At 45.8% G+C, this 24499-nt stretch overlaps 1 protein-coding gene across 1 annotated transcript in view; it reads left to right on the plus strand.

Annotated features, from left to right (window-relative positions):
- Window positions 1-24499, plus strand: part of peak1 (pseudopodium-enriched atypical kinase 1) — a 75328-nt gene that overhangs the window by 27310 nt on the left and 23519 nt on the right. The window contains exon 3 of the mRNA XM_034535860.1: window positions 10409-10490. The gene's annotated coding sequence lies outside the window, so the exon portion shown is untranslated. The remainder of the gene's footprint in view (window positions 1-10408; window positions 10491-24499) is intronic.

Below are 24499 nucleotides of genomic sequence, written 5' to 3' on the forward strand. Positions count from 1 at the left end.
CAAGCGATGTACATACTTGAACTATGACTCATTATTTTATGGCCACAGATTGACATTACACCATTTCATCACTCTATGTTCTCTACTCTGGCTATCATCCCCCTCTCCTCGAATATGTCATGCTCTTCCCCCGGTGGAGTGAAATGCGTCACGGTTGCGCCGCCGTCATTGCGCTCTATTGCCGGCCTTTGACCTTTTTAAAGTGGGAGCGATTCTGCCATGTTGTCACGGTGACTATTTAATGGGACCAAATGGCATTTTGGCCAATGCTCTTGAGACGTAAAAGCACAGTGTCACGTACAATTGAATTACCTTGTAAATATTACATTGATATTATATTACTACTTCTCGTTCAGGGGGAATAAAAAAAAATGCTCCCACGTGTACCTCGTCAGCAGATGATTCCTCGTCTGAGACCTGAATGTTTTCAGATTACCTGCTTGTTGTGGTCCGTATGTTCCAAACAATAAACACACAAACGAGGCCTTGAATTGTAATTCCACTCGGCTCGTTATTCCTCCAGAGCTCCGTTCACCCCGCCGGTGTTATGACATCCCGGTGGAAGCTGGAGGCCAACACTAATTACCTCCAGGTCATAGGCTGAAGTTTCACATTAAAAAAAACACGTCGTTTCGCTGCGCCGTTCGGTGCCAGAATCGATATTGCAAACGTGTGCGATCATGAACTATGATTCCAGGCCCTCTAGCGAGCCACGGTGTTGGCAGCGGTTTTTCAGAGATTGAGAGAAAAATGTTGCTCGTGGTTTAGCTTCGACCTTCTGGCTAGACTAGCGGACGGCCGGCCGGCTACCTGGCTGGGTTGCTAATCCCGCCATGCTTTCATGCACATTTGGTTCCAGAAAATGATACAACAAAAACGTTGTGTGTGTGAATGAAGCGCTACATTCTGGCTAGGTAGCTAGATATCAGTCTGCTCCGACCAGAGCATCCATCCACCTTCCAGCCACTGTTTTTACATTCAATCTGAACAAAGCGTCACAGTGAAACATTAATAATGACATGTCAAGTTATACTTAGATAATGTTGTTTGTTTGTTATTTCAGTGTAACTAACGGTAACTAACCTCTTGAGGGCAACTGATTATTACAACGTATACCTACGAGAGGAAACTGTGCTGTAGGTTAATAAAAAGCTTTTTCACACGGCCGAGTGCCTTCAAGGTGTTTTGCCATCTCCTTGAAGAATGCGAGAGTGTCCCAGCTCACTGTTGAAATCCTTCACGGAAAGCGTCTCGTCCCGCTTGACAGGGCGAACGGCGGCGCGGTCTATCATTGAGTCAAAGCCCGTCCAAGTGCCGCTCACACACACTGAGCTCTGACATCTTATCCCGGAACGCATTGCATCCAAATGGGCGACAACCTTTTAGCTCTGGAGCCCGAGCTCACCGCTCGGGAGGAAGCGAGGACCGGCGTGTCCCATCACATGTCCTAACGGTCTTGAAGCCTCCACGTACACTTGTCAAGCACCACATTGTCGTAGTCCCATCCGGCTGATGAAGCCCGGGGGGGAGGGGCTTTTAAACCATTATGCTGCACTTCCACAGGAGGATAATCTGATAGTGGGCAGAGATGCACACACTGGTTCATCACAGTGAGCTGGTTACAGATAATAGCTTTGCTATAGTCAGAACATTTCCTCAGGACACGCTGCTGCCCATTTTTATTCGGGGCCATTATCATTTTGATATTGCTTCTCTAAAATGAGATTTCAGGTCTCACATTTGATTGCTCCGTGAATTTGACATGGCTACGGGATTCTGCTTATGCAGAGATGTCGACCGCCTCAATGTCTCATTGCGTAAATCTGAAATGTTTCTCTCCGACGTTATGTGCAGAGCTTGGATACTCCAGCGCTGCACATGGAGGGGGCGAAAACAATTCGCTGCTTTGCCATTATCACTTTCCCTCACCCGGCTCCCCGAGCTCAACCTCACTGGCGCAGAAGCCCTTTCATATGCTTTGATCCTTTTTAAAAAAAAAATAATTATTTGCTACGCAGCCGAAGAAGAAGAAGAAGGAGGAGGGCAGATTGAAAAGGCGCCAGAGTGCCGCGCACTGATAGTCGTAGTTGAGAAAGAGGGGCGGGAGGGAGGCTTGGAACGTTTTTGTGGTGGGGGAGTTTCCACAGCCCTGCGTTGTCCTTCCAAGACTTTTCCACTGAATATACATTAAAAGAAAAATGGTTTCAAGGCTTCATCTGAAACGGTACAAGCCAAAGGACAACGTTCCTGCCCCGCATAAACAATATTTTAATTTGAATCATATTTTGTCCTTGTTTTTGTGCTGCTAATATTAGAAATCATCAATCACCGTCACCCTCCACCCACCAATTTATTTTCCTCTATTTCTGATGTCTTTTCGATGAATTCTGAGTGCCTTATCTCATCCCTGCCGTCCTCTTTTTTTTTTTTTGCTTTTGGAAAACGTCTCCTTATCTAGAGTGGCTGTGGACGGGGCTCAGAACGGAGCTGGAGTCAACATCCCTACTGGTCTGCTGGCGAGGTCGAAAAAGGAAAGCCTTGGCTAAGTTGTTGGGGGGGGGGGGGGGGGGGGGGGGGGGGAATGAGACAGGGAGCTCAACTGGGTCTTCATCCTCCTCTCCCTCCACCGGGGTTGGAGATGGATGACTGTGACATTCTTACAGTTCTCCATAGATACTGGAGCTCATACTGTCCTCTTGTTGCCTACCGGCTTCGTGATCTGAAAGCTAAAAGATCTCCACGTTTCCAACGCTGTTTATTATAGCAAAGAGCTTCACTGTCATCACTCGAAACCCAGATATTAAAAGGTGCTCTTCTCCACTCAGTCAGCATCCTCAAGATCCTCCCCAGTTTTGAATGAAGGACGCGGTAACGGCATCTCACACCTCATTGGCTAACGAGCGTTAGCTGTGAATTTTTTTTAGCTGAGCTGTGACGCCATAACTGGATAAACGATCCCGTCAAATCACTCTGGAATTTCAGAAATGGAGAAAAAAAAAAAAATGAAGACTCAAGCAGGATTTGTGTGTGTCAAGATGTGATGATGTCACTTAAGAGAGATAGAGAGAGAGATAGAGAGAGAGACAGCGGTGCCGTCACGGTCTAGTTTCCTTATCGTCCCTGAGTCACTAAAAACCCTTGATCGATGGCTCACTCTTGTTTCTGTTTGATAATGTTGTTAAGATCGACGTTTATGACCTCGGAGCTCAATGAGAAAATTGATTTATTGAGGTTTCTCAGCCAATCTGCATCGGGGAAAGAAAAAAAACCGGGGCCAAGAACACGATCCTCATTTACTTTTATCTCTGCAGACACGACCTGTAGCAGGAAGTCATTACGGTGACGGGAGCCCTCCCACCTGCAGGCAGGGCGGCTGATGGTGAAGGACAGAGGGACGGATGATGGCCGTTATTGTCCCGTTATTGTCCCCGTCACTCCAAGGTGCAGGGAGGGGGGGGGGTTAAACAAACAAGAGAGAGAGAGGGATCATCTCAGACTTCCTGATAAATGGCAGAGATGGATGACGGAGTGAGAAGTGTGTGTTTGTGTGTGTGTGTGTGTGTGTGCACACATGACGGCGATATTTATGCGTGGAGTGACGCCTCTCGTACACACGCGCAGCTCGCAGATGAAAGCCGGTAAACCCTAATGGCCGGTCGGCCATACATAATGGCGTCTGACCACACAAGGCGCGTGTCCTACGAAGTCACATGACATCCGTGTCGTGGCAGTCGACACGCGGCCGCTTGAACCTGCCCCCGATGAAATGGAAATAAATCTCTCTGGACACCTTGCCACTTCGTTATTGCTTTGGCTTCTATGAAATCTATAAAGCACACACGGGTGATGTACGGCAGGCTTCCAGAACATTCCCCCGTCACGAGCCATTTTGTAGTAAGAGCATTTTTAAACAAAAAAACGACGCCTCATTTATTATAAATATTCTTTAAATGCATTATATTATGACGTATTATGATGGTTGTGGTGATGCATGATGTGCACGTATGAGTGCTTACAACGATGAATGTACAGTGCTATAAGCAGGTAATAATAGTGTGTTGCTAAAAGAAATGTTTCTAATAAACTTCCATAGCCGTTTCTTAGCGTTACCCAATGTCTGACTGTCATGTAACTCCGCCCCCTTTATGAGCATATAATGCAATGTCACGGCCGTATCCCACCGTCACGTGGGCGCAGATCAGATCAGTAATGTTTCCACGGAGCTGCGTTTTAATCCCATCCCTCAGCTGGAGGAGCACCGGCTTTCTGTGTTATTAAAATCCATCTCCCATGGGGAAACGTCTGCTATCTGTTTTCTACATTTTATTTTTATTTTATATTGTGAGCCCATTCAGAGATGGTCCAATGACTGGCAACTTTCTGGCTTGACTCCATCCCAGCCCCACCCACCCTTTCACTTAGAGATCATCTCAGAAACCAAGGGTCTACGAATGTGAGTGTTTTCTTCTGTGTTTAAATGATCTTTTCTTATGTTTATCTCATAGTTGATGAAGCACATGCCGTGATGTGCGTATTTAATTTATGCCTTAATAATAATAATGCAGTTAGGTTATTTATTTTTCTTTCTTTTACAACCAAAGCACTTGTGAAATTCCACCCCGAGTGCCCTGTTTTTTACTCTGAATCTGAATCACAGTGCAAGAATTGAAACACGTAAAGTGCACGGACTAACAGGTCACTTTAAACAGTGATGTAATGTAAGTGCATCTAAAGTGAAGAATTAAGTGATGTGACCGGGTAGGAAATTGTCCAGAGTCAGTCACTGGGCCGACAGGAAGAAGCTGTTCTTGTGGCGTGAGGTCTTTGGTCCTGATGGACCGCAGCCTCCTGCCAGAGGGAAGGGACTCGAACCGTTCGTGTCCGGGGGTGAGAGCGGTGAGCTCGCAATCTCTCTCGCTCGCTTCAGGGTCCTTGAGGCCAACGAGTCCTCAAGGGACGGCAGATTGCAGCCAATCACCCTCTCAGCAGAGCGGAGGAGCAGAGGATGGAGGTGTAGAAGTGCACCATCATTGTCCTTTGGCGGGTTGAGCCTACTTGGTGGGTGGAGCTGGTGTTCTGTGCCCATTTGAGGTCCTGAGTTATGACGGAGCCCAGGAAACGCAAAAGGCTTCGTCCTCTTGAAGCCGTTCGAGTTGACGGAAAAGAAAAGCGCAGCAGTCACTGCTACTTGTACCTGATCTTTTGGTTTAGTTGCCTCAAGGTCTAACAGACACACCTGAATTAAACATAGACGCTTTTCAACAACACGTGACTCGGTTGCCGTGAAAGCATTTCTCCACCCTAGAAACGAAAGCATGCAAGTATAAAGTAAGCAGGTCAACGTCTTTGAAGAAATGGACCAGGCTGAAGAGGCTTTGAATAAAAACATCGCTGCGTTGAACCGTTAAACGTTTTTCTCGGTCGAGCACTTAAGCTATGAATTAAATTTTAGTTAACATTTTTTTTTCCCAGCAGACATTTTAGCTCGTCAAGGTCGTGAAAAAAATAATTGCTATCATAAATTAACGGCACTGAACCAGTTCAAGGATCTTGGTATTGTGCATGCCGGCTCACTTTTGCTTCACCTGTGTTTTTCCTCCTGTTTTTAGTATTAAAAAAAAAATATGCGCTGTAAAAAAAAGATTTTCACTGAAAAACGTCCCATTTCAGTCACAGTAACATTCTTGTGGCCCAACCTCTGAGCCGTGAGCATTAACCGAGGACACATGAACGGATGAATCAAAGACGTCGCATCTCGTTCTACGGCCAGGTCCAGGAAAGACGGCGATCATTTAGAGAAGCCCTCCCTCCTGGAGATATTGACCCGCTTCACTACTTCCAGTGGCCGTGTTGTTTTCGGGGACGAGGCGTCTAGACTCGCTCACTTCACAACCCATTAGGCCTCTTCGGTCCATATCCACGGTGGGGCTGACAGCTGCTCGACCGGCCGGCCTGCAAAGTGAATCCTTAAGAGGCGTCGTGAAACTGATCCGGTCTCTCCGCTGATTTCCGTCGTCACTGGGAGAATTCAGCTCGACCCTCATGCAAAAAAAAAAAAATATATATTCTCTCTCGCTGTTCACCATGAGAAGATCCTAATAGGCCGAGATGACCGGTCACATCATGTGTCGTGAGCAATACGGGGACTGAGGGAGGGAGGCTACTTGACCTAGCGTCATATTATTTTTCACACTTTTTTCCCCCTTCTTCTTCTTCTCTCTTTTCTCCTGTCGCTCTCCTTTTCTCCGTCTCCGCTCTGTAATGTTCTGTCTCCCTCATCACGAAAACCACTCTCACACTTGTTCCCTCCCTCCCTCCCTTGTCTCTCATTCATGCACCAGCTTCATATCGACTTTGTCATGTGCCCCCCCCTCTCCCCCGTCTGCCTGACCACTGATCGGACACACGCCACTGCTTTGTAAGTAGTAAGCCCACGTTTCCTTTTCTGTTTACTCTTTGCCTCCCACCTCTTCCTCTTCCTCTTCCTTTTCGAGGCCTCCAACAACTGTTGCTGCCTCCTCAGTGTGGCGGAGGCTTGCTAGCAATACTGACCGACTCAGACACGCAGGCAGACAGGATGAGCACACAGGAAAAAATGGATTTAAGAGATCCACAGAGAGGAACGAAAAAAAGGGGGTTTGCGCATTGGTGAAGCGGAGGAGAGGGAGCCACAGCAGATGCATCGTCGGTCTCATCCCGTCTCTTGTGTCAAGTGTCTTTCAGCGCTGAAGGGACATCCTCTAATCAAGCAGGAAGTGTGGCTCTGGACAAGCTGGCTCACATGTTAATGAGACCGCTTTAGCTGCTGCTTCTTAGTCCCAGCTCGGTGTTATGGCACAACAGTGGGGTGGGGTGGGTGTCACCACTCGGCAATGCTTGTGTCGGTTTGTTTTTTTTAAATCTGTTGTATGTTTTGTTGCCCTGTTCCTCGTTGTATATCTTTCAGCCTGTGCTCTTTTTTTTCTTCTTCTTCTTCTTCTCGTCCTTGTGAATGTTGCATTTGTACCGAAGCAGCTTTCTCTGCTTAAAAAACGAAAGAGAGATGCTTGCGGGTTCAGTAGTTTGCACCCGGACTCCCCTCTCTGCGTTCTCAACACAATCCTTTTACTGTCTGCATAGAAATTCCTGCCACAATAAAAAGGATTTAGTTGTTTGTTTTTTTAAGGGAGTGAAAGAGACGGGGAAAGACACGCTGAGATGGGGATGGGGGAACCATTTGGAAACCGCGTTCTCATTTGCTCAAATGTGAAGGGGGGGGGGGGGGGGGGGGGAAGCGCACGCTCGGAATTGTTTGCAGTGCAGTCAAGTTATTTCAACTTGATTTGTAGCTTATCTGTGGCTATTTTTGCTTCATGCATATTGGATAATCCCACCCCTTCCTCCAACACGTTTCTTTCTCATCAGCTTCAAGCAGGACGACACAGTACACACACACACACACACACACACAGCCGCGGGGTTGCTAAATGCTTTTAGGTCTGACCATAGAGAGTGCGTTTTGATTTGCGTGTTTTCAATTCAGTCCCCCGTTTAATCTCACGGCAGGCTGGAAGTTGCGAGTCAACAGACTCCTGATTTAAATCCATTCATGTGTCACTGGGGAGCGGATTTGCGTCAAGTATGAATCGACCTGAACTCATTCGACTGACTCGGAGAGTGAATTAAAAGCACGATGTTAAACCTAAAAGTGATATTTTTTGACGCGGCGAGCTTAAAGCTGGCGCTGGCAACTTTTCTGGGGGGGGGGGGAAATCAGGAAGAGCGAGCTAGAAAGAAAAAAGATAGACACGTTTGAGGTTCCTGAGAAGCCCGCTATGCTGCCATGCGGATGTTTTAATTTGCACGTGTTTGAGCTAAGAGACGTGGTGGCAGTTCTGACTTATAATTAACCAAGTAAACGTGAAAAATGTGAAATATCTAATTTATATATATATATATATTTCATGGCCCAGCTCTAGCTGTCGAGGCTGTAATGACAATTTCAACAGATATAACAAGAAATGCTTCTAAAATAAGTTGCCGACCGTAACTTTATAGAAAGAGCAAGAACTCAGCTTGCTGCTGCTTCAAACAAATTTCCCCTGAGGATGAATAAAGTATCCATCCATCCATCTATGTTTCCACACCTTTCCTTCTCCATTTATTTCACTCCCCGTCCACCGCCGACTCTGGAGAAACATGGATAAATAGACCAACTAGACCAAAGTTAAAAAATCAAACTAAATGCACGATTAATGCCACCGATTTACTGCAGAATTAATGTCATTCTGGCAACTTTGGTTTAGTTTCTGTTCCTCCGGCCTGTTGTCATCTGTCCCGTTGGTAGTCGTCCCCGGGGAGCCCCCTCTCCCCCACCCGCAGTGACGAGCCCGGCCCCTGAAAATGAAGATTGTTACGGGGACGAGGTGATAAAGATCAAAAGGAGGGGCATGCACAACCGCCATTCTGAAGACTGGGACGAACAGTCGGACGGATCTTTGTGTTCGGCGTGAGGGGGGTGATTGATGGAGTCATACCTTAATCCCGCGGAATCCGGGCCGTGTGAAGGTGACGGCGACCTTGAAGAAGCCCCTTTTTCCGTAAAGATGCCAGCACATCGGTGCTAATTATTCTCATTATTGGACCAAAACGACGACTTTATGAACACGTGGAGAAACGCGGCAAGAAGCCGGCACACTCACAGACGAGACGTTGCAACATTTAGCATTAACGTTCGGTGTGTTGCTCATCTGGTTCTCAAAATGATCGTTCGTCTTTTGGCACTTTTAATAAGCAATTTGTTGACGCTCTCATTCAGTGGCGACACCAGAGAGTTAAACAAACACTGGGACTCGTTGTAAAATAATAAAAACCAGCAGGAAGCTCGAATCACTGAAGATATTCAACAAAACCTACAGAAAACAGTACATTTATTTTTCATCCACTCAAGGAAACCCAAAACAAAGCCTTTTTTTAGCGCAGAGTATGAAGGTCAAATGTTAAGAACCATTGTGAAGGGTAGCAAAGCAGCAACACGCGGACCAGTAGTGTGCTTCGAATGTACAGGTAGCAGATGGACTCCTGCAACCAGCTGTTGTTTACTGGGATTGAAGTTCAGAGGCAGGGACATGTGTGCGATGGCACCTGCAAACACCAACACTTTAATTTGAAGTCTGCTGAAATGTGCCCGACAATAATACAGCAGCAGGAGGCACAGAGTGGTGGGAAGCTAAGAGTTTAAACTTCCTGCTTTGAAACTCGCACAGGCATACTGCTGACCCCCCCCCCCCCCAAAGTTTGTGCTGACCTCGGCATATGTTGCTAACAACATATGGTGGATTCTCACCACGTTAATCATAAATGTCCACAATCCCGAATTTTTTTTTTTTTTTTTTTTAAAGCGTACACTCGTAAGTAAAAAAGGATGAATAACACTTTTGAAACCCAGATTGCTTTTTATTCGTAATACATTTTTATCACTGCAGGACTTCTCTCACAGATACTTTTTTCCATTCTAAAGCAAATCAGTACCGAGATGACTGTGGCTATTTATACCACCCAACAAGATGTTCCGTCCTCGGGTGAATTAATGCAGAACATTTTTATTTTTAAAGAATCCCTGACCCGCGGGGGGGGGGGGGTTCGCGTTAGTTTCCTCGGGTTGCGTGGCAACACTCGCAGAGACAGCTATCTAAAAAACACATCAAATAGTTCTCTTCAAGGAGCAAAAGGAGGACGTGAGCTTAGCAATTTCAATGCATCGACAGAAAAATATGTCCTCGCTTCACAGTCGGCGTTAAATCCGCCGACTGGATTAGAAGAACTGTTGCCGTCCAGTATATTTTCAGGGGGGCACCGGGACGGGACGGGATGGATGCAAGCGCCTGCTGTTCAGTAGCAAAAATGGTGTCAATATTTAAGAATGTCAAACATGAAACAGACCATTAATGTCTTCTGACGTCACTTCAGCCGCTACTTTGTTGTTTTTTTTGTCAGCGTAAACTACATTCTTCATGAAAATGCAGAGAAAAGTGCCAACCGAAAAAAAACACTCTTCTACCATACACGCTTTAAAAAACGAGAGACGTACAAAAGAACATTTCTATTCAATCCTTACTGCTGACTTTTTTTTTTAATCACATTGCGTGCGTCTCACGTTTGTGTACCAAGCAGATCCAAATGTCCACTTGGTTTATTGCCCCTCGGAACGTGATTCTTTCTCCACCTGCTCAATGTCCGCGTCCACATTTACTGCCAGAACAATGACTCGCTGTGACAATGAGCCAAGACGAGAACTGACCCAAGTGCTCTTCCCTCTCTCCCCCCTCCCCCCCTCTCTCTCTCTCTCTCTCTCCCTCCTTTTCTATCACCCCTCATTCGTTCTCTCACACTCTCTTGTCTCTCTCTGCCCGTTTTTTCTGTCTCTCAGGATCCTGAAGTCGCCGCGCTCTCCACTTCACCAACTGGGACTCCTCCATGGCTGCCAGTGCTGCCGCTTGATTCCCAACACTGTGAGTTCACTCATATGTTGTGTGTGTGTGTGTGTGTGTGTGCGTGTGTGTCCTCAGAGTCTCTTCCGGGTTGTCTACGCAGCATGCAAGTTGTGAGTTTTGACATTTTTTTTTCTTCGAGTGACTCTTAAGTGTTGATGCCAAGGGGAGGAGCCTGGCCACTCCCCTTCTGACCGTGGTCGCCTTGTGATTGGTCCCTCATGCCACGCTCTCTCTCTCTCTCTCTCTGTTTTCGGGAAGATTCCACTCTCTTCACTGCTCCGGGGAACAATCGGGGCATTTGTGTGGCAACACTGGCTTCCTCCAAAAAGAAAACTGTGTTCTCAACTTTATTGACACGTCAATTACAAACGCCGCAGTTCTCTTTACCAGCGATTTTTAAATATTACATGGTGGTATTATGCGTTAGTGTTGGACTGCTGTGCCAGTGCCTAATGGCAGGGGAACACACATAACAACACGACTACACAAGGAGATGGTCTTTATTCATTTATGTTTGACATGTAAAGTCAAAGAAGGAGAACATGGGAACCATTTCAAACTCTCACACTGTCTGAACCTCCCCGGGTTGTGCTGACCTCGGCATATGTTGCTCACAGGTTCATTGCAGTCCATCCAGAAGTGTTTTTACTTGTGAGGAGTCTGTTGACGACTTACCTTCGCTAACATCGCCGTGCACTTATTACCGTGCTAATGATCTCTGTTTCCATATGTCTCAGAGACAGCTGGGTAGAAAGCAGCCATCTGTGTTCAAATGTGTGTGTGTGTGTGTGTGTGTGTGTGTATGTGTGTATGTGTGTGTGTTGTGTGTGTGCGTGTTCTTATTTCTGAAAAGTGTCATTTCAAAAAATAAAAAAAGTAATGAGACCCGTCAGGTTCAATTTCACGCACATGCACCAACTGTACTGTTTGGGGCCAGTTGGAGGGAGCGAGGAGGATAAAATGCTTGTTTCGGAAATACAGAGTCTCTCTCTCTTTCTCTCTCTCTCTCTCTCTCTCTCTCTCTCTCTCTCTCGACCCCCTGGCAGCTGCTCGCCCTCGTCCCCTTGTGCATTTCTCCTGGAAAGTGTCAGTGGCGTGGGATGTCTCTCTCTCTCTCTCTCTCTCTCTCTCTCTCTCTCGTGGGATGTCTCTGCCTCTCCTCTGGCATCCGTTTCTGCAGTCGTTGTTTGGCAGTTAAGGGCAGGGAGGTGTTGTGTTCATTGTAATTGGATGATGTGGCACTGCTTTTCCAAACTGTTGATGCCAGCAGCTGTTTTTTTTCTTTTTTCTTTTCTTTTCTTCTCTGGCCCACACTTCTCATCATCCTCCTCCAAAAGCCACGGAGAGAAATGATTGCTCACATTGCGAAAAAAAAGAAAAGGGAAATCTGAAAACGCCATGAGCAGCGACGGACCGGTCCGGGGATTCGTTGACGTTTCTGTCGTGCTCGCCGTTGTGACGTTTCTGCTGGCTACCTGGATGCCGCCTCTCTTCTCCTGTGACCTCCCCATCCTTTTTTTTCTCCGGGCCCATGCGGCTGTTAATCTCTTCCCAAACATAATTGATGCCAACTCACGGAAGTTTAATCTTTGATATCAAACTGAAACTCACGAAGGAGGTTAAAACCACGGGGAAATAAGCCCCGCCCCCTACTGTTCACAAATGGACGGTTTCTTTTTATTGGTGGCAATTGGTAACCGTTATCAAATGTGCCCCCTCTCCCCCTCCCTTCCCCTGTTCATTTCTCCTCGAGTGCTGTTGCAGAATCGGGGCGATTGTTCTTTGAAGAAAGTAGGACGAGTTTCTCCAACAGCTTCGGTTCTGTCTCGGGGCTGTTTCGGTCTTCTGTAGCTTCCTATACATTCTGCCTATGTATCCTGTTTCTCATGCGTGTCCTCCAGAAATGTCTAATTAAGTTTTGGATAGTTGGAGTCATATTTCTTATTTTTTGTCTGCATTTTGCATTTAAATAAAATCTATTTAAAAATGTAAAAACAAGGACACTTCCTGTCCTAGTTTTCCTGTAATTCCGACAACATTTTCCAGTCATGAAAGCATTTATTTATTTATTTTAAAGTTCTACCTCACTTGTTTTAGATCTTGAAAGGAGCAAAGAGGTGGTGCTGACGGAGTGAAGGAAAAGCTCTGATGCATCAATAGAAGTCTACTCGTTGACGGGAAGGTGGAGCGCAGGCAGCCGAGAGCACTCTGTGTGTGTGTGTGTGTGTGTGTGTAAAGTGTGACATTACAGGCCTGGAGCCCAAATAATGTGCTGCGGTCTCAGCTGATTGCTGGTTCCCTGCACCCCCACTGGCATCCCAGGAATACGGAGCTCTCAGGTGCAGCCTGGACGTTTGATGTTCTCCTGGCTGCCACACGAGCCTCGTCAGCGCTACACACCAGAGAGTGCGAGTGAGGAGTGAATGAACCCGTGTGTGTGGTGTGAATGAACGCGTGTGTGTGTGTGTGTGTGTGTGTGAATGAACGCGTGTGCGTGCAAAAGAGAAGGGCTACGTCGGGGTGTTGGTGTGGCAGCACGGGTGAGAGACCGAAAACTGTAAGATAGAGAGAGAGAGAGAGAGAGAGAGAGAGAGAAACACATCTCATGATGGCATGCGTGTTATTTATAGCCCCACAGCCGGATCGTCCATTAATACAGACCTGCTACAAGGACGCAGTTGTGTGCAGAAGCTCGAGGTCTGAATGTTTCAGCTCGTCTGTATTTACTGTCGATGATGTATGTGTATTTCATACCTTACCCATGACGAGCCCATTAACTCTGGTAACTGGTGTTGTTCAAACGCCTGGTATTCTTCCGGGGCGTCTCTCACTGAGCTGACTCCAGATCTGTTGTACAACCTTCCTCCTGACTGTTTTGTTTGTGGTTTGTGTTGAAGGGTTATTTTTGGTGCTCTCTATAGTTTTGTTACCTCTGGAGAAATGTTATTAAAGGAGGTGGGGGGGGGGGGGGGGGGGGGGGGGGAATGCTACCATAACAAGCACATGACTTTCGACAGTCGAGATGCTTTTCCTGGACACTATACCTTCTTTTTTCTTCTTTAAGCTAGAAAGATCAGAGCCAAGTCTCCAGCCTGTGATGATATCGCGTTGCACATTTCTACCTGCTCCGGTGACGAAGGACTCGGCGATTTCCGTGGAGCACAAGGAACATTTTGTTCCCCGTTCATAATTTATGTGATCGGGTTTGAAGTTATGCACACATGAATTGGGGAGCTCCACAAAAGCAGACTTGTACTTCTTTTCAAAGGAACGTGTTTCCAATCATTTGACATTTTAAATTGGGATTTGTTTTTTGGGGATCTGCTCAGGACGCGTCGTTATTATGTCCAGTCATTTGGAATAAAGTTCATATTATACATTTATATCAGCTGGTTCTCCAGCTTTCCTCAAACGCCCTTTTATCCTTTCTATGTACTTAAATTTGACCCAAAAAATAAGATGCAACATCTAACACCTTTTCTTTTTTTTTTTTTTAACTGCAAAATGTTCTTAGCAGAGGTGTTATGATACCCAACAACTTTATTAATATTACATAATTCTTTCCACTTTGAGAAGGTGTCAAACATTTCAAATAGCCAATATTTATTTTGGGAATTCAACTTTTTACTTGCGTGTTTTGTGTGTGTGTGTCCATGCATCTGTGAGCCGTTTTGTGTGCCTCCACCGCCCTCCCACACATCTGGCTGTGTCTCCTCTGCCACTTTGCTGGTGTTTGTCTGGGGGGGCGGGGGGGCAGCGGGCCGGTCTCCCCAGAGACCGGCACTGGCTCTTTCCCAGGCCAGGCTGCAGCAACTCTCCCCAGAGCTTGCACAATACCTGGAATGTTGTTGCTTTCAGTTTGTTTTTCTTCTTCTTCTTCTTCTCCTTTTAGTTTTGCTCTCCCTCTCTCTTTGTCGTTTCTCTCTCTCTCTCACTCTGACTCTCTCCTTCTTACCTAAATGGGCCCAGTTGGTGCTTCGAGCCATGCCCGTTTTATATCGCGCTCCTCATGCATCTTCTTTGCATGAAATATGTACAGAAACTGCATATTGAGCCTTCGAGCTGCAGAGAGGTAGATGACCTCGAATGAGTTAGCACTGGCGACGTCAGACTCTTAATCTGAAATGCTTAAAAAAGGGTTAAAAATCAATGAGGAATCATTCCCAGATGCACATGTTCCTACTTGAGCAGGTGTGTTTTTATTGGAACGCAACGGGAAAACTTGATAGTTGCGGTTAAATGATCACATTTGTCCAAGAAAATCAAGAGCTTCTATTTGAGCTCCCTGGCAGCTTTATTAAAAACCGCAGCTTTAGCATCAACGTGGAACAACCGAGATTGACAGTTGGCACTACCGAGGGCTAATGACTGAACCTCACTCCTCCAGCGAGGACATTGTTTTGACAGATCTCTGGTGTTGCAGCGGCTGTTCCAAGTCGAATCAGTCAGGGAGGTGAGCTTATAATGAGGTTGTCTGGTTGTCACTTCAGTCATTGCCGCCTGCCAGCACTCCGACTGAAAGGGGCTTGTCCTGCCCATGTTTTTAGTTTGTTTACTCTGGCATAACTCGAGGCTTGAAGGAACTCATAAATGTGTGCTCCAACGGCTGGCAACTGATTTCACCTACTCCACACACTCCTTATGGGTTCATTTGGCAGAGGGGAATACAAACAACAACAAAAAAGTCTCATTACACACTGCGAGTACTCTTCCTGCAGTAGATGGTACATCTTCAGCAGCGTTACATTTCACCTCTTTAAGGAAACGCGGCCTTTTGGTTGCGTGAAGCAAATGTAGGAAGTGTCACTTGCATTCTCTCTACTGGCCAGCAGGGGGGGGGGGGGCGACTCTTCAGGTTGCACAAATAAGTCAGATTGTATGGAAGTCTATGAGAAAATGACCCAACTTCTCACTTGATTTTTAAATTGTGGTCAGGATTAGAATAAAAATAGACCACGACGAGGATTATACTTTAGCTTGCTGTGATTGACAGGTCCAAACATGGCCACTTTAGTTCATAAGATACAGTCTACAAACCAGTGGGTGACATCACGGTGAACACGTCCACTTCCCGCATACAGTCTATGAATACGGCCCCAAAACAGCATCTAATGTCAGACACCTACGAAGCATTAGAGGCGTCACGTGTGACTGACTCCCAAGTACAGGAATGACGAGAACCAGTTGTGAGTGCGTTGGTTCACCCTGATGATGTATTCCATGCTCATTTCCCACTTGTCTGTTCTTCTGACCTTTTCTAAAGGCCTTGTGGCTGTCCAGTGAACACACACACACATACACGCGCACGCACGCACGCACGCACAGAGCCAGCCGTCTGACCACTTAGTGCATCACAGTGGATTCAGTCCATTACAATCTCGTGTGTCATTAATATGGATGAGCATGACCACTGCGACGGACAATTTTAAATAAAGAACTTTTTTTCAAGTCCTCCTTCTGTATGAGTGCATGGAATCATTTGTTTTTGTTTTTCCATATCGTCAATAGTCACCCAATGTAACGGCGTGCAGCGCTGTTTGAGACGCCGTAATGCACATTTGGGCTGTCGGCTGGTGATGGATGTTCCTTTTCGTTCCGTGTGTTTTCCAGTTATAACACAACGTGTTTCTATGTCTGGTGATTTATATTTATAAAGAGGGGGTGGGGGGGGGGGTCCCCCTTTTATGTGGGGAGTGGATGCTCCGAATACACTGTCTTCTTCCTGCTTCTGGGGATTTCCATCCACCGTCTGCAGCCGACCGCAGCGAGGTGGTTCCCACACCTGGCTGCCGTTACTCGGTACAGTAGGTCAGACATCGGCTCACGAGAAGTCTCTTCGAGCCAGAGCCCCGGTGGGTGAAGCGAGTCCCCCGGGCCTCCTCTCGCCCTCCCGTCTCCCGTCCGTGAGTTGTTTTAGGTTTGAGAACGTAACTCTCCGGGGATATTGTGTAGATTAAACAACCACGTCTGTCACTGCTGCGCGTCTGTTGGTGCATAACTCTCATGGCGTTGTGCGTGTTTTTCATCCATTTTCTCACTGCAGCATTATTATGCAGCTCGAGTCAACTTTAATGGTGCGAGTTGTAGCTCTACACCTGTACGCAACCAAATGAGTGAACTCCAGACACACGATTCACTTCAGCTAATAAATCTGCTTTACAGCGGTCGGCCATTCATCTGTTCTCTGGAAGTTATGTCTTTTTAATGGGATTCAACAACACACTGTGAGAATAATGGTTATTCGTGCCGGACCGTCGCAGCCCGATGGCATCGAGGAGGAAGGAACCAACCAGAACACGACTCTCGAGCAGCCACGACATGGAAATAATAATAAAAAAACCGGATTAAAACAACTGCCAAGCATCGGTATATTTATATTGTCATTGTGGAACGAAAAAAAAAAACCTTTTCTAATGCGAACGGTGAAGGAGTCATTTTCTGTTTCAGTTCTCCTGGCCGACTGTGACCTGTTGCCTTTTGGGGAAAGGATTTTTTGTATATATTCTACATTTCTAGTTATCCTTATTTATTTATTGTATGAGAAAAATAGTTTGCCCAAGAGGATGCTGTTTGGTCTTTGGCACTTGAAAAGTTTTTCTTTTCTTTTTAACGATGATTTCCGTGCACATTCAGACCGGCCTCCTTCATAGGAAGAGCCCCGTTTCTCTTCCCTTCACATTAATAACACGAGAATAATAAATACTCTTTGTTTGAGACGTGGAGCGCTCACGTGCATTCCCGTGTCCCTTTCAGCTTGAATTCCGTTTGTCCTAATTGAGGAAATGTTACTAAGCGGAGACGACTGTTTCCTTTTGAGCCTCCACTTTACTCATAAATGAGAGAACACATCCTCCGCCAGCCGAATGGTTTATTTAACTTTTTTAAACTCGAGTTCAATTGAGCAGCTAATGTGAGTCACACTTGCCGAAAAGCTCCTTGAAGCCGGAGTGACGTGCAGCGGAATCACTCCGGCTCAAACTCTCAGTGGACGGCAGCTGACTTTTTTTTTTCTTCTTTTTTTTTGTCGAAAATTGGAAATCATGTGGAACAAGTCAGCTGTGACCCGGAGGGGCTTTTTGCTCCTGAAATTTGAGAGCCACGCTGCCGTGCGCGCGCATACGCCCCTTTTTAAAAAACGCGGCTCGGGAAGAATGTTTCCCCAACGTGTCACGTAGGTGACGTCGTTCCACACGTTCATTTTTTCTTCTTCTTTTTTTTTCCAACCAGAAGAGATTTTATGGCGAAAGAAAGTTGTTACGCACCATTTCGGCTCCCGTGACTAAGTGAAGAGATCACCAGGTGGCTCCACCCACTACTGCCAGGCAATGCTTGAATATAGCTCGTGGGAGACGTTTTGAAGGTCATCGCTTTAAGTCCTTGGGGGATGAGCCGAGCAAATCTGAGAAAAGGAGGCAATAAGTCCATTTACTTTGCATATTAATATCAGGATCGGTGTGCACGTCAGCCAGGAAGTCATGCCACAGATATGTCTCCGGTCATTTAGAAATGGTGTTTGCATTATATCATTAAAAAAAAAAACTAATAAAAAAAACATCTTAAAAGCTTTTTATATAATACTGTAACAATAAATGATGGTGGATTCATCTTTAAAGAACTCGTGGTGATAAACACTGGCTTACTTTTGCCTTAACAAGCAACCAAGTACACCTCTCTCTCTCTCTCTCTCTCTCTCTCTCTCCCTCCTCCTATTTCAGCTCCTGTCTCTCCCGCTGCCACGGCTGTCTTATCATTCAAGCCCTCTGCCATAAACAGCTGAAAATCCCGTGTCCTATCTCCTCACAGCTTCAGCTTTCAGCCTCAGTTATTATTCCCCCATTATGTAGCCGGCTCAGCGAGCCCCGACTCCTTCGCCGTGGACGTGCTCCGGCTGGGAAATGAGCTCCTGTCCTCGGCATGCCGACTCCTCTCGGGGGAGACAAACATGGCCTCTCTGTGGAGAGGTGAGTGTGGTAGAACTTGAAGGTTTTTTTTTTTTTTTAACGTGAGTCTTTGACACTCCAGTTCTTTTCCATCTCGATCGACTGTTTTAATGTTGTCTCTCCTCTCTGTGATTCACCTGAATATCTTGTCCCCTGTGTGAATGTTGTCCTTTTTTTAAAAACATTTTTTATTTCACCAGAAATGAACATGAGGATGACAAACGGTGTCTGGAGTTGCACATGCTTGTTACACTTCAGGCACGTGCTAGCGGAGAGTGTTTGAAGTAGTAATTAGTTCATTAGTAATTTGCAGTACTACTGAGTGCTACTATGGGTTTGAATGCATCTTCTGAATGTGTAAAGTGGGCATGGCACGTTCAAGCTAAACACAGGAGCGTTTAACTGCTATTCAAACAGTCCACATCTAGACCCTGTTTGCATACATGCACTCACCGTGTCTCCAGCAGTCACACACATGCACACACACACACGCACACACACACACGCACACGCAAGCACTCACTGACAAACACCTCGAGTCGTCATTATCGATTCCCCTTCTCGCCCTCTCGCCAGTCACACAGCCCGACACTGGTGTCCCTGAGTCGGGATCAATCCAATCGTGTGGGTCTCTTATCTGGCTGCGAAACGCACAGTGACATTCTCACAGTCGGTCTCTGACGGGGCTCGGGTGCTTTTATTTCCCTCGGAGTGAGCCGTTCTCTGGCATATCGGCTCACTGAGCTGTAACTGATTTGGGAAGTGGTGAAGGAGGCCTCGGGTGTATACGGTGAATGGAAGAGATGAAAGGATGTTAGAAAAGGCCTTTTAATATTCAAATACTTCCCTTTGTGTACCCACTGTGCAACACTGGAACATACAGACACTTGGGTGTTATCTTTCCTTTGGTTAAATACGATTACACATATTCTACTCCGGTCAAAAGGGATTTGGGATGCAGGTAAAAGCCATATTATAAAAATAAAAAAGATTCTTGAAGATTTGCCTGTCTTATTTGGTCTTGCTGTGGGGTTAAATCATCAGAAGTGGACATAGTCAAAGTGACTTGGAAGCCTCCGGTTTCGCCATCTGGAATTTCGCAACCAGTGAACAGAAGTCGCCTCCTGCGGAGGACCCACGTGGGCGACTCCGGTCGCGGTGACGACTTGTCAATCGCGAGCTATCCCCCACCCTAAAGCACAATCTGCTTTATGGTCTGTTTTTTTCGGACCATAATTTACTAAATGAACATTATGTTGTGTTGAAGTTGGGACATTTTCTCATAGACTTCAATACAATTGGACTTCTTTTTGTAGCGGAGGAGTCGCCCCCTGATGGCCAGTAGAGGGAATGCAAGTTTGAGTCCACGTTGGGTCCGGAGGTCGTCTTGCTCACCGTATTGCTGACATCACTGTGGCTCGCTGCATGCTACATTGATTTCTTGAACTATATCCCTTATTTTCAGTCACGCGCAGAGGGAAATGTTTTTATGCATTTAGTAGCTTTGAGTGTCTGAAGTTCTATCCCGCCGCCCGCTACAAAAGAAGTTATTCTCATCCTCGCACTCGTCCGGGTCTCGCTCGGCATTCCCACGGGGGGGGGGGGGGTCTCGTTTCCTCGGTGGCACCACGCAGCATCTCGTCTGTGTGTGCTGCTGTCGAATCGGGAGCAGATGGTCCACAGATCCAGGGCCAACACCACAACTCTCATGAACGGCTAACTCTGTGCCAGCCCCCCCGTCGTCGTCGTATTTGACGGTCTTAGTTTTTAACGAGGCGAAGCTTTACTTGGTTTGTGTGGCGTTTTGTCGTCTGTGTGACGGGTTTGTTGTTTCTCAGATGGCTGTCACTGAGAAAGCCACAACTGGCACCTTTTAGTGTGAATATGGGGTTGACTCATGCGTGTAGGCATTTAGGCCAAGATTTATTTCTTCTTCTTGGTTTTCAGCGGTTGAACGTGTCGCATTATTAGTTTTCTGACATTTTGTCTTCAAAACACTTCATTGGATTCATAAAGAAATAAACCGTCGGATTAATCAGTAATGAAGATTTAACACCGGTTGCTCCATAATATAATTTAAATAAGAATTAAAGTTTAAAAAAAAAAAAAGAAATCCTCAATTATAGACACATCACAATTGAGATAAGTCTGCTTTTAAACACGTTGTTGCGTGTGCATCAGACTCATCCGTTCCAGCATCGGCACAATTTATGGATGGATCGAAGTGCATTTATGGAAAGCACTTTGCAACGGCAGGAAGCTACCGAGCGAAGTCGGGGGCGATTTGGGGTTCGGCGTCTCGCTCAAGGACATTCGGAGTGGAAAATATGGACGAATAAATGAGTCACGGTGTTTATTTGCATTTTATTTATGTGCGTTTGTCCAGACCGATTTTTATATAGTGAAAGACAAATGATGTCTTCCTCTGTGACGCGGTAGCACTGGGGTACTAATATTTATTTATTTACTTGTGCAGATGAACGTGTGTCTGACTGTCTGCTGAGTTGTATTGATTGTTTACGGTGTGGTCACTTTCCTGTTTGGTTTTTGTGGTGGTGATTCGGTCTGTTTGAGGCAAAGATGGACAGAAGGGAAGCAGATTTACATATCTCAGAGGGGGGTGGCAGAGAAACTGCCTGACTAAAAAGTGAGTGGGAAGGGACAAGAAGATGGAGAGAGAGAAGCGAAGAAGAAGAGACCGGGTGGAAAAAGACAAACGACAAAGAAAAACTTTTGGAAGAGGGAGAATCGAGTAGGAAGAAAGGGGACGGAAAACAGTTGAGAAGGAGACAGAAGAACAGACTGGAGGTCAGCCGAGTTTAACGACGTGGGCTAACGAGCGCAGCCTCTGCATCGAGGCATCTGCAACCCGACCTTTCACCTTTCACCTTCCCCCCCCCTCGCTCCAGAAACAGGTGTCTGTGTGCTCGGAAGTATATATATTTAAATAAGTGTTGCGCAATGGGACGCAGCGTTGAGCAAACAAATAATATAGGCTTTAGTGCTTCTCATGATTGACTCATTCACACTCTCACTCACTCACTCACTCACTCACTCACTCACTCACTTCTCAACTCCACAGTCCAACTTACCCCCCAATTAAACATTTGCTTGTATTTAACAAAAAATTATTTAATTTAACAATGGAAGCGCAACTAAAAACAAACTGACTGCTTCAAGTGCATCCAGTGAATTATTTTTAGGAAATGGACCGCTCTGCTTTACGTTGATTGTGTACTTTTTTTAATTTTTTTTTTAATATATATAAATATTTCTAAATCTCATTTGACAGAATACAATTACATCTCTGGCGGAGCGCAGGCGTTCCTTTTAGCTCAGCCAGTCATCCGTCTTTATACATGAGGGATCCATTTAAATTATCGACACTAATGGCTTGGCCTCATCAAATATGCATGACGAGGAAGTGATAAACAAAAACAAGACTGAGGAGAATAACTAAGCAGACATCAATACCAATGTTACACCAACGGGGGCATGCATTATTATTATTTCTAAATGTTTAAGAAATAATATGCAATACAGAATAAATGTTTGTGTCCAAAATTAGAGGTTAAGTCAGACAAAATGTGGGTTAAAATAACAGGCAGGAGTCTGCTGGAAGGGAGAAAATATGTACGCTTGCAACATGTTTTTCCAATAATCGGCCGCATCTTAGTGCCGCTTCATAGCTCTCCAATCAAATATGTTGCACACTGTGGACCCACGCAAACAACCGGGTCAATAACACAACGTCTCGTATACAGAACACATGAACAATCCCACCGAAGGACGACACAAATATTGTGCGCGTTTCTTTATGTTCATGCAACAAATCACCGCTATTACTTTTGGTTGCCTTCTTCAGTCAAACAGATACGCGGTGTTGTATAATTCGTCCCGTTGCTACTGTGTTGCGTAATATCTGTTACATAATGAAGGGAATGCAAAAATAGCAATCCATTGTTTTGTTTTTTTGGCTGATGGGCACGAGGAGGAACACTCGAATAGCGATGGGTTTAAACCACGGAGAGAATCATTTTTCATGTTCAAAAAGAAGACGATTACATAAGATGGGGGGGGGGGGGGGGGGGGCTGCTTGTTTCGGAGAGGTCGGTCTCTCCCCCCCCCCCACACTCGTTATCACATTTTAATGATGTGAGCCGTGTGAACTGAACATACTGGACCACATGAACTAGGGAAAGATTGTTGGGACGGTTGCCGTCCTCAAGGCATAACTGTCATTCCAGATAAAAAAACGACGTGTGGTCGTGTCAGTAACAACACGGCACTAATATTTGCCTTTCGGCTTGACGACGAACTAAAATAAGAAGTATGTTTTCCTTTTCTTTTTTTTTCTGGCTGGTAGAGGGGAGTGTCATATCGGCACTCACAAGACAACAACGGAATTTTAATGGTGGCTGAGGGAAACATGTGCCGTCACATCCTTCCACTGGAGAGGAGACTGTGTGACACACTTTGGATGTTCCTTGATTCTCAAGAAGCGTGATCGGAAAACACAAATGGGTGGCAAACTGAATAATCTTATCAGAACGCAGCGAGGGAGAGGCGTTTCATATTTCTATCTCGCTCCTTTGAAAAAAAGTAAACTCGATAAGGAGTCTTAATCTTGATTTAAAAAGAGAAATGGTCCCCCACCCCCACCCCCTCCACCGTCTGTCAGGGAAGAAATAACGCCGTTATAAAGAGAGTCTGTCTGGCGTAGAGATCTCCTAAAGGCTTTCAGCTTTTGTTAAACCTGTGGTAATTGCACTTTCATGCCTTCCTCTGCTATCCCTTTTTGTTGTCATTAAAAACACGTACATTAAATATGTCCCGTTGTCTTTCAAGGAGGGCACGGGGAGTAGAGAACGTCATTCTGGACGCTGTCGTCAATGAGCAAAGTACTGCCTTTGTTCCATCTAGGGAGCGACACACTTAAAGTAATCACATACAGTAATTCCCTTCCTTTTTTTAAATATAAAGAGAGTCTGCCACAGAAATATTCAGTGCTCACGGCGCCAGGTTTTTGGATGACATTGTTTTGAATTACAGTCTTTGTTTTCCCGTCAGAATGCAACAGGATAAATCGCACACACACACACGCACACACGCACACACACACCCACACACACACCCCACCCATCGCTGCTCAGTCAGCAAAGTTTGCTCCAAGAGTTCCTGCTCCATTGTGTCTGTCCCTGGGCAGGTCCAGGGTGTTGTCATGGGAACATCCTTCCTGAACGGGATGTGACACCTACGACCTTGTTAGATGGATGAGAAGAGGCCCCCCCCACGTCGTCGTCCACATCAGCCGCCCAGTGAATCATAGTCCCGTCTTCATTTGATGACATGAAGGTGTGGGGTCGCTCACGAAAAGGGACAGAAACGTGAGCGGAGAACGTGAAGAGATGGAGGGCCGGCGTTTTTACAACATCTAAAAGTGCATCTCTCTCTCTCTCTCTCTCTCTCTCTCTCTCTCTCTCTGCGATGTCTCACACTACAGTATTTGCATGGGTCATCTCCTCAAAAGTACACCCTGTTCATATTGCATTCACAGTACTGCATAATACTCCTTTGGCAGCCTCTACGTGTCATACGGAGCTGAATGAGCCGTCTCACCACAGCCGGGAGATGAAATACTGCTTCAGCAAATATCACTTAATCAGGTTTCCTGGCTATGGGAAAAGAGCTCTTAAACTATTGATATATCTCCGTGGAAGAAAAGGAGATTTCTTAGAGCAGCCGGGATATTAGTCAATAGCAGTCGCAGGCCTGTAATATCTTGGCTGCCACTTTCCTTTTAGGATGAGCTGTGATGTTTTCTCTCCTCTCTCTCTTTTGGTTGCTACGGCAGACAACTGTAAACTCGTGGTCTAGAGGGAACATTCAATCGCTAAATAAAAAATCGTTAATCTTCAATATTTGTGTATACAAAACCTCATGTTTTGAGTGAGTTTCATGGTCGACTGTGGAGTCCATTTTTTTTTGTTTGTTACCGAACTGGAAAAATTGAGAACTGAAAAGCCAGTTAAGTGTTTCTGACTGCATCGGTAAGGTATGACTAACGGGGCATTAAACGGACAACAG

Source organism: Cyclopterus lumpus, chromosome 6 (assembly GCF_009769545.1).
Source record: "Cyclopterus lumpus isolate fCycLum1 chromosome 6, fCycLum1.pri, whole genome shotgun sequence".
Classification (NCBI taxonomy): Eukaryota; Metazoa; Chordata; class Actinopteri; order Perciformes; family Cyclopteridae; genus Cyclopterus; species Cyclopterus lumpus.